This window comes from Belonocnema kinseyi, chromosome 6 (genome assembly GCF_010883055.1).
Source record: "Belonocnema kinseyi isolate 2016_QV_RU_SX_M_011 chromosome 6, B_treatae_v1, whole genome shotgun sequence".
In the NCBI taxonomy this organism is placed as follows: Eukaryota; Metazoa; Arthropoda; class Insecta; order Hymenoptera; family Cynipidae; genus Belonocnema; species Belonocnema kinseyi.
The window spans coordinates 41030967-41041908 of NC_046662.1; the positions used below are offsets into that span (position 1 = coordinate 41030967).

The window sequence follows — 10942 nt, forward strand, 5'->3', positions numbered from 1 at the left end:
TTAACAGAAAATTTAATTTTTAATCAAATAGTTAATTTTTTTAACAAGTTGTTTAATCGTCAACCAAATGATTTAATTTTAGAAATGAACCATCGGATTTTCAACCAAAAAGGATATCTTTTTAACCAAAAAGATCAATTTTCGCAAAAAAAAAAGAATTTTGTTTGTTAAAATACACAATTTTCTACTCGAAAAAGATCATTTTTCAATGAAACATTAATTTTTAAACAAAAAAATACAACTAATTTTCAACAAAATATTTACATTTTCAACAGAACAGATAAATTTTCTATTGAAATCGTGAATATTAAAAAAATGCATTTTCAACAAAAGATCTTAACAGAAAAGGTGATTTTTCAACCCAGAAGATAATTTAAAAAAAAATGGAATAGCTAAATTTTTAACCAAGGAGATGAATCTAACAACATTTTTTTTAAAGTAAGTCAACTTTCAAGCAAGTAGCTGAATTTATAATTTAAAAAATGACTTTTTAACAAAATAGTTGCATTTTCAACAAATTAATAAAACACTTAACCAAATACTATCATTTTTGACTATTGGCGCTGAACTCGGAACCAAAAATTGAATAGTAGACTTTTCAACTGAAAATATTTGGATTTTTTGAATGGGTTATATTACTTTAGTTCGAATTTAAGCTAAAAACAGAGGGGAAAAGGGGAGAAAGGTGTTATCAACCGTAGTTTTTCGTGTGAACCCTTCCTTAATAGATACTATATTCCTCGTCACATGACCAAAGTGTGATCACTTAATAATTTTACGAAGTCACTTCCACATGGCATCATTAAACCTCACATGCGAAAATTAGAAAATCACTTGGCATGTGCTAACGTTTGGCATGTACTAGCGCTTGGCATGTGCTAGCACCTGGTATTCGCTGATCGCTCCGTTGTGCAATTTTTTCACTCTTAGTTCGCAGTTTTTTACGTTTTTATTCCTATTAAAACCTTATAAACATTCCATTCGTATTAAAAAAAAAAAAAAAAAAAAAAAAAATAGAAAAAGAGGATAGGTGTGACCACCCGTAGTTTTTAGCGTGACCCCCTTCACAATTTATACTATATTCCTCGTCACATGACCAAATTAGCCGACCTTTTAATAATTAAAACAAGTCACCTCTACATGGAATCATTAAATCTCCAATGTGAACATTAAAAAACGACTTGGCATGTGCTAACTCTTTGGCATGTGCCAGTACCTGTAATTCGCTCATCGCTCCTTTATGTAATTTTTTTATTCCTACGGCTCAGTTTTTTTTTTTACTTTTCTGTCGCTATTAAAAGCTTATAAACATTCTATTCGCATTTTAATCAAAAAAAGGAGAAGAGGCGAAAGGTGTTAGCAACCGTAGTTTTTCACGTAAACCCCTCCTCAGTTGATATGATATTTCTAATCACATGACCAAAATAACCAACCATTTATTAATTACAGCAAGTCACATTATTAAAACTCCCATGCGAACATTGGAAAATCACTTGGCATGTGCTAGCGCTTGACATTTGCTAGTGCTTGGCATTTGCTCCGTTGTTTAATTTTTTCATTCTTACGGAACAGTTTTTTTTTACTTTTCTATCGCTATTAAAATCTAATAAACAGTCCATTTGCATGTAAACAAAAAAAAAGGAGAAAAAGGAGGAAAGGTGTTAACAACCCTAGTTTTTTACGTATCCCCCTCCTCCATAAATACCATATTCCTTGTAATATGACCAAAATAATCGATCATTTAATAATCGCATCAAGTTACATAATTAAACCTCCCATGCGATCCTTAGAAAATCACTTGGCATGTGCTAGCGCTTGGCATTTGCTTCGCTGTTCAGTTTTTTTATTCTTACGGCGCAGTTTTTTTTTAATTGCCGTAGTTTTTAGGGGGATCCCCTCCTCAGTAAATACCCTATTTCTCATTACATGACCAAAAGAACCGAATGCTTAATAATTACACCAAGTCACGTCCACATGGCATCATTAAACCTTCCATGCAATCATTAGAAAATCACTTGGCATATTCTAGCACGTGGCATTCGCTAATCGCTCCGTTGTGCAATTTTTTTAAATCGGAGCTGTTTTTTTTACTTTTCTATCACTGTGAAAACGTTATAAACATTCCATTCGCATTTAAACTAAAAGCAGGGGAGAGGTGTTACTATGCGTAGTTTTTAGCGTGATCCCCTGATCAATAAATACCATATTCGTCATCACATGATCAAAAGAACCAACCACTTAATAATTACACCAAGTCACCTCCTCCTGGCTTCATTATACCTTCCATGCGAACATTAGAAAATCACTTGGCTTGTGCTCGCGCTTGGCATGTGCTAGCACCTGGCATTCCCTGATCGCTCCGTTGTGCAATTTTTCACTCTTACGGCGCAATTTTTTCCGTTTCTATCGCTATTAAAACCTTATAAACATTCCCAACTGGAGACGATGCTTTGGATCGAGAGTTCGGGTTGCACAATCTCGCGCTGAAGCAGGAATCTGGTTTTCGCGTAAAGGCCATCCAGAGTAGTATCCTTCTCCTGCCCCTTCCCCCTCTTCATCTTCTTCACTCATATTTATCTCCTTTCCTCCTACCACCCTTCTCTCGTTTCTCTCGCTCCCCACTTCTGCCCGCACATCCCGGTATTCAGCGCTTCCAACATCTTCCACTCCGCAGCGTATGTGTTGAATGTTGTGAGTAGTATATTGCAGGTGTATAGGAAAGACTATCGGACCTGTTTGTCGTACTTGGAACTCAGTTAGCGCCCGAACGTCGACCGGCGCGCTTTCTCCGCTCGTGGGTGCTAGAACGTATTCCAACCAGTCTAATCAGCTTCATCACCTTAGTACTGATTTTCTGTGCACATAGTCGTTTCGCGCCGTTTGGTTTACCGATTCGATTTACAATTTGAATTTCAGTCCCTAGTTGACTTTAAAGGGAAACTGTTATGTAAATGTGACATAAGTGTTTTTTGATGAGTGTTTTTGTGTGATTTGTGTCTCATTTTTTGGAAATTTTTACAAACTTGGCTATCTCAGAGGTGGGTAATATTGAAACTTTTGAATGCACTCTTTTTCAAAGATAAGTTGTTGAATAAAATTTTTAAACTGAAAGTGGTTGAACTCAATGTTTCTTTGTAGAAAGCATTTTTTTGGTGATGTATGAGTAATTCAAAAGAAAATATAAAACTCTTGAAAGGCCTGAAATATTTTTAAAAATATGAGCAACTTTTTTCTGCCGTTTTAAACAGTTTTTTTTATTAATCGGCCCATTAGAAAACTATCACATTTATGCGAAAAACTTTTTAGGTATAACTCCCAACCTATAATGCTTTTGTTAAATAAACATTTAGATGTTTTGTAAAAATGTAACTGAATTTTACGTATTAAAAAAAAGTGCTTGATACTAATCTTCTTTCTTTAATTATTTAAAAACTATCCAAAACTACTAAACGATAAATTCAAGACAACTGAAAAAATGGTTTAATAACTTTAATGAAAAAACCTTGTCTGATATACAGAAACCTAGATAAAGACACACTTGTCAATGCATCCAATTCTTTCTTATTGCCTTTTTACACCTTTTTTAATGCAGAATAATATTTTATAAACAATAATTTATAATAATTAAACAAATAGACCGTGGCAACGCGTACTGAAATTTCGGTGCAAATTGGATTTTTTTGGTACAAATCGAGCTGGAAAAGGACCTGTTGTACCCGAAATTTTGTGAAAAATTGCTCGATTTTTTCAGTACGTGTAGAACTTAAAAAAAATGTTTATAAAATTTTAATTTTACGAATTGCGAAAAGGATTCGATACTTTGTTTTCGTTTAACATTTGTTGTAGATCGGGGTTTAAATAAAAAGTTGCATTAATGGCTAAATAGTAGAACTTTCAAACAAAAGAGAAAAATGTTCAGAAAGATTGTTAAACTTTTAAAGAATAATTTACATATTTAATTGAAATGGACAATTTGTTAAAAAATTAGTTCATTTTTTAATCAAATAAATCAACGTTTAAAAAACCAGTTGAATCTTTAACAAAATAATTAAATTTTCAACTTATAAAGAATAATTTTCTACCATAAGAAGATTTTTCAACAAAATAGATAAATTTTTTATTTGATAGATACATTTTTTGGTCTAAAATAATCAACTGTTAACTATTTTTTTAAATCTAGCATTAAATGGGTAATGATGAACTTTGAAGAAGAAAGTTTTTTAATTATTTAAAACAAATTTTAAACAATGTAGTTAAATTTTCAACCAAAGAAGTGTATTTCAAAACATTCATTTTCAAGAAAACTGTTTCATTTAAAAAAAGGTAATTTCCTACTAAATAATAACATTTCCAAATAAATAGTTTAGCTCTGAATCATTTAGTTTAATGTTTTACCAAAAAAGTTGAATTTTGAAACAAATAGTCTAATTTTCTACTTAATTGTTAGACTTTAAAGCCAGAAGACGAATTTTCCACAAAATAGTTGAATTTTCAACATGAAAATATGAATTTTTACATTTTCTGCTGAAAAAATTAATTCTAAGCGAGAAAAAACTTAATTTTTAACAAAATTGTTAAATTTTTACCTGAGAAGCTGAATTTTCAACAATATTGTTAAATTTTCAACTAAAATATTAGTTATCAACAAACAAGATTTACTTCTATCCAAAAAGAATAATTTTCTACCAAATATTTATTTTTGACCATAAATTTAATAAATAAATTTTTATTTACGAAATAATAGTTAATTTAAATAAAAAATTTAACGCATTTTTAACAAAATAGTTGCATATGCATTGCAATAGTTTGAACCCAAAATATGATAGTAGACTTTAAAAAAAAATAAACTTGTTACTAAAAAGAGTTGAATTTTATTATCGGGATGTAAGAAAAAAAGTGAGAAACCTTTTATTCATAAACAGAAATTTTGATCCAAATTTACCCTATCAGGAATGTAAATATAGAACAAGGTTTGATTTATTATTAATTTCGAAAAAGATTTTTTTTAAATCGTATGTGCAGGATTTCTTCAGAAAACTCTTACTAAACTTTTACTGAAATCAAGGGAATATTTTGGATTACGATTGTTTCTTTTTAATTTTCTTAATTGTTTGGAATTATTTGGAATTTTTTTTTATTCACTTTAATTTTTAAAAATTCACTTATTTATATTTATATTATATTATTTGTATTTATATTTATATTATATTATTTATATTTATATTCTTTAGAATTCCCTAAAATTTTCTGACAAGGCGAATGTATTTAATAAAATTTTAAAATATTAAAAAAGTATTCTCAATTGAACTTTAATGTTTTTATCAAGTGTATTGAATTTGTTTTATTTCTCTTTAATTTCTCTAAATTTACTCGGATTTGATTGAATGAATTGGTTATATATTTTTTTAATTTACCCTAATTCTGTTGAATTTACCTGGAATTTTTTAAACTCCTATGTATTATTTGGGGTTGTTACAAGACCCAAAAGACGTGGAAACCCCCAAAAGTCATGGAATTTAAAAAAAAAAACTGGAATTTTTTCAGACGCACCTTTTTTAAAGTCCTAATAATTATTTTAGTGCCTGACGGCAATTATTTTAGCTAATTGATTTTTTCTATCAAAACTGTGTTTCAATTCAATAGAAATTACTATTTTCCAAAAGTAGACCTGCCATTTTTCAAAATTTGATTTTTAATTCCTATCAATTTCAACAATACAATACAGTACAATGAATATTTTAGTTATTAGAAATTTTCAAAATGTATAAATATTTTAGTTGTTTCTTTTCCCATTTGAAAAATGTAATAACCTATATATAGATTGGTTCAGAATCAACCACAAAAATAAAATTGAGATTTAAATGTGTTTTTACGTTTCTCATCTAAATATAACAAATGAACTATGAAAATCAAAAAATTTTTTATCTATTCTGAAAATATCTACTAGCAAATTAAGTTGAATGGAATTCTGTTAGGAATGTGTCATAGCTGAAATGTATTTACCTCACGCATTGAATATTAGACGCTGGAACTCCGTTATTTTCATTCTCCACATTTGCATTTACATGACTTGTTTTTTGAAACCGGTAGGTACGGTTTTTTATCATTCTTCAAGTGATTTTCATACTAAAAATAAGATGAATTAGGAGGAATTTTCAGGTTTTCAATTTTTTTTTTCATTTTCGAAATTTATGAAACTATGAACAATAGGATAGCCCAAATTTTTTCTTATTCGAATTTTCATGTTTATCGTTCCAAAATTGGTCGAGTCCACAAAAAGTGAATGCTTTAAAAAAAACTTACTTAGGTATAAAACACAAATAATTAATTATTTTTCAGATATCACCCCCATAAGTATGTTTTATAGGGTCCCGAAAGATCCCATTATCAAAATAAATTTGTTTTGTGATTTTTTGGGGCTTATTATTTTTTTGTGGCTTCTTTTCATAGCAATTGTTTTGTATACATAAAATATTACTGTATACTGATCATTTTATCTTTAAGTAAATTGTTTAAAGCAGTTATTATGGCTTATAGTCATTTTCTATTAAAATACAGTCAGAAAGTCGCGGTTTTTTAGGTTTTTTCAAATTTTCAGTTAGATTAATACAGCAATCAATGAAATTTAATAGAAATAATTATTCAAACAATTTATTATTATTATTTATAATAATGTTCCCTTATACAAGTAAAGTGCAGCTTTTTCTCAAATGTCCATATTTTGGTTCACTTTTCACTCAGAGGAAGGCAAAAATCATTCAAATTAAGAGAAATAATTGTTTAAACAAATTATTATTATTATTTATAACTTTAATCTCTAATAGAAATGCTAGATAGTTGTGTGTTTTTTTTTAAATTTGTTACTTGTTTTCAAATTTTCACTTAGAGTGAGACAATACTTAATGCAAAGAATTGTTTAAATTTATAATAGTTTTTAATAATATTATTTTTGAATAATACGACAAAGTTTAGGCTTCTTTCGAAATTGTTAATGTTCAGTTTACTTTTCCCTTAGTGAAGAATAATGAATGCAGGTTAACAAGAATAATTTTTTAAACACTTTATTATTATTTCTAATAATATTCCTTTTAAATAATGTTAGTCCTTATTATTTATTTGTTCTCTACTAAAATGCTAAAGCAAAGTTTGAAATTTCAGAAAAATTTGCATTTTCCTAGCAATTATCTTAGAGAAAACAGTTATAAGCAATAGTAAATTGTTTAAACAATTAAGTTTGTTATCTTCAATTTTTATTACATTATGAAGTAACAAGTGGAAAAGGCTTAAGAATTTTAGAAAAAAATGTTTGTTTAATTCGAACAAACATTCTAATGAGCGTAGGAGAAGATAACAATAAACAAAATTAATATGTTTAAACAATTATGTGGGTCAACTGGCAATAATTATTATCTCAGTGAGTGAAAAGTTGTGAAAATGTGGAAAAATTCAGAAAATATCCACAACAATATAGCATTTACTACAAGAGAAAATAGTTATAAACAACAATAATTTGTTCAAACAATTTTATTTGTTAAATAAAATTGGATTTTCATCTCTCTTTAAGTGAAAAGTTGACAAAAAGTAAAAAAAAATATCTGAGAAAACCACAGCTTTCTAACATTATTTAAAGAGAATTTTATTAATAATAATAATAAATTGTTTAAAAAATTAATTTTGTAAACTTGAATTAGTACCTCACTCTAAATAAAAAAATGGACAAATAGTAGAACGTGTTAGAAAAAACTTCAAGATAGCGTTATTATAAGAGAGTATTATTATAAATAATATTAAATTGTTGACAACATTATTTCTTGTTAAATTTAATTGATTACTGTCTCGATCTAACTCAAAAGTTGAAAATAAGTTGACAAATTCGGTAAAAACAGCGACTTTCTGTCTGTATTTTAAGAGGAAATTGATATAAACAATAATAACTTGTGTAAACAATTTATTTACAGATTTTATTAAAAGTAATATCGTACATATCCTAAACAATTTGTGGTAAAAGAAATCGCAAGAAAAAAATAAATAGCGCCAAATACGCACAAAATACAATTTTTCACTTCTGAAGTTTTTTTTGGGGCCCTATAAAACATGCCTAAGGCGTTGATATTTAAAAAATAGTGATTCATTTGAATTCCGTAGCTAATTGTGAAGAGAAAATTTGAGTTTCAACTCAAGTCACCTAATATTGATGGTTCTGAATAAAATTTTCAACGTTGTTCAGTGCGAAAACCCTTTCTTGAAAGTAAGATGGTGTTTAGGTTGAAATTAAGCCCTAAATAGATTTAATTTTAATGTCGATATTTCTGGCTTTTTTGGGGGCTTAAAATAATTATATCGATAATTATGTCAGAAAATAGTTCTTGTTAGATTTTCGAGAAATAATATTGATTTTTATGTTAGCTTTTGATGGGCTTAATTTAAGTAAAAAATATAGGCTTAATATAAACACTATTTCCTAAAACCTTAGTAAAAAAGTTCGAGTATGGTCTTCCAGCAAAATATGTCAGATTTTAATTTTCTCTTCTGGCATATTTGATCGTCGACGCCAATAAATTCTGAAAAATTCCAAAGAATTCAAGGGTAATTCCAACTGGACTAAAAATTCATCTCCAGAAATATAGAAAAATTAGAAAAATATGCCGGAAGAGAAAATTAAAATCCGGGAAAATCTGCCAGAAGAGAATTTAGAGGATTTCACACACTGAATTTTCTGTAACATTTCTTGCTAGTTTAAGTCCATTCAAACTTTTTATTTAAAAAAAAAATGTTGCGAGATAGTCTTATAAAATTTTATTTATTTTAAATTATGAAAGCATAGTTCAATTTCAAAAGCTAAAGTTTATTTTTTTGGTATGGCGTGTTATTTTATCCAGATGGCCTTCAAAGGTTAAAGAATTTACCGGTATAATTTATACGGGGGATCAGCGTCTGAGTCTGCTTCCATTGTGAACACAAATCTCAGTTAAGCATATAATACACAATAGGGTGATTCATTTTATAAAGCAAAAAGAAATTTCTTCAAAAACGTAAATACGCTTCAACAAATTTCGAAGAATTTTATAGGATTTTATGGGATTTCCAAATATTTCAACTAATCTAAAGCATTTCAAGGGATTTTAACGGATTTCAACAATTTTGTAGGATTTCCAGAGACTTGAAGGGATTTCTAAAGAATTCTCTAAAATAAATACAGTTAAATGAAATTTCAAGGGATTTCTAACGATTCCAATGATTTTGAGGGATTTCACACATTTCTAGGGATTTGAACTTTAGAAAAAAATGAAACCCAATTATTTGTTATTTTTGGAAAGTATTTATATGGTTTCCAATGAAAATTTTAACCGATTTAACAGAATTTTAAAATATTTAAATAATTTAAAGAGATTTCAGAAAATTTTTGAGCATTTGAAAATATTTCCAAGGAATAGCAGTGATATGAAAGAAATAAAATTCATTTTAACAAATTTTTATCGATATTAAAGATTTTAAAGGATTTAAAGGTATTTCATGGAATTTCACAAGATTTAAAGGATTCTTTTTTAATTTCTAGGGATTTGAGCATTATGTTTTTTAGGGATCTTTAATAACTAAGTTTAATTTAATTGAAATTTTCAAGGGATTTTAGATAATTGTTACTTATTTTAATCGATTTTTACCATTTCCAAAGGAAATATTTCAAGGGATTTCAAGAGATTAAAAAAATTTCAAGTAATTCAAAAAACTTTTTACGATTTTAAAAAATTTTAAGGTATCTCCAAAGAACTTTGGAAAAATAATTGAAATAAAGTTTTAAGAGATTTTTAGAGATTTCCAAAGATGTTAAGGAAGTTCAAGGGATTTATCATGATTTAAAATTTTTTAGTGAATCTCCAAGGATTTCGAGGCATTCAAACTTTTTGTTTAGAGATCATTAATTATTGATAACTTTTATTTTATTTAAATATTCAAGGGATTTTAAATAAATTTTACTTGTAGTTTTCCAGGGATTTTATTATCTTTTTTTTGGAATTTCACAAGATTTAAAGAATTTTGTGGAATCTGCAAGTTTCAAAAAGAAAAAAAAACGATTTTTTAATCAAATAGTTACATTTTTAACTAAATTGATCAATTTGTAAGCGAAGAGAAGAATTGTCAATTGAAATGATGATTCTTGAATCAAAAAATTGAATTTTTAACTAAACAGTTCAACTCCGTACCAAGAAGTTGAATTGCAAGAAAGAAATTAATTTTGCGCCAAGAAAATTAATTTTCTACCAAAAAAGATAAGCTTTAAAACCATATAGTAGAATTTATAATTATATATTTCAACAAAAAGCAGAAATCGGCCAAAAGATACGAATCATCACCGAAATAGTTGAATCTTCAAAGAAGCAGTTGCATTTTTAACTAACATGGATGTTAAATAAATTTTCACTAAGATTTTAAACCACCATTTTTAAACTAAAAATGGAAATGTTCGAACTTTAGTTAACAAAATTAATTTTTAATGAAAAAATCTCACCAAAATAATTAAAATTTCAACAACCTAGTCAAATATTTTACCAGGAAGATTATTTTTTTTAGCAAAAACGAATTTTCATCAAGATAAATTTGTTTCAAGTAAAATGAATCAATTTTCAACCAAAAATGGATTAGATCAATTTGCAGTTAAAAAATTTATTTTGTAACAAAAAAAAAAAACTACGAATTTTCAACTAAAATCATGATTTTTAACGAAGTAGTTTAACCATTTATTTTTCATTAATGAAAATTAATTGATCTAAACTATAATTTCCATTGGTCAAATCAGTTATTTTTGAATTGTATAACCAGTAACTATAATCAATTGAATCAGTTATTTTTATTAATATAATCCTTAACTTTCAACCAGTTGGCTGCTTCATATTTGTAACGAATGGAGTATTCTACAATCCTATCAAAGAGGAGGGTGTATGGG

The 10942-nt window shown here is 27.6% G+C and overlaps 1 protein-coding gene across 1 annotated transcript in view; it reads left to right on the plus strand.

Moving 5' to 3' along the window:
* The first annotated feature begins 2789 nt into the window (after window positions 1-2789).
* Window positions 2790-10942, plus strand: part of LOC117175116 (putative polypeptide N-acetylgalactosaminyltransferase 9) — a 524817-nt gene continuing 516664 nt past the window's right edge. The window contains exon 1 of the mRNA XM_033364686.1: window positions 2790-3038. The gene's annotated coding sequence lies outside the window, so the exon portion shown is untranslated. The remainder of the gene's footprint in view (window positions 3039-10942) is intronic.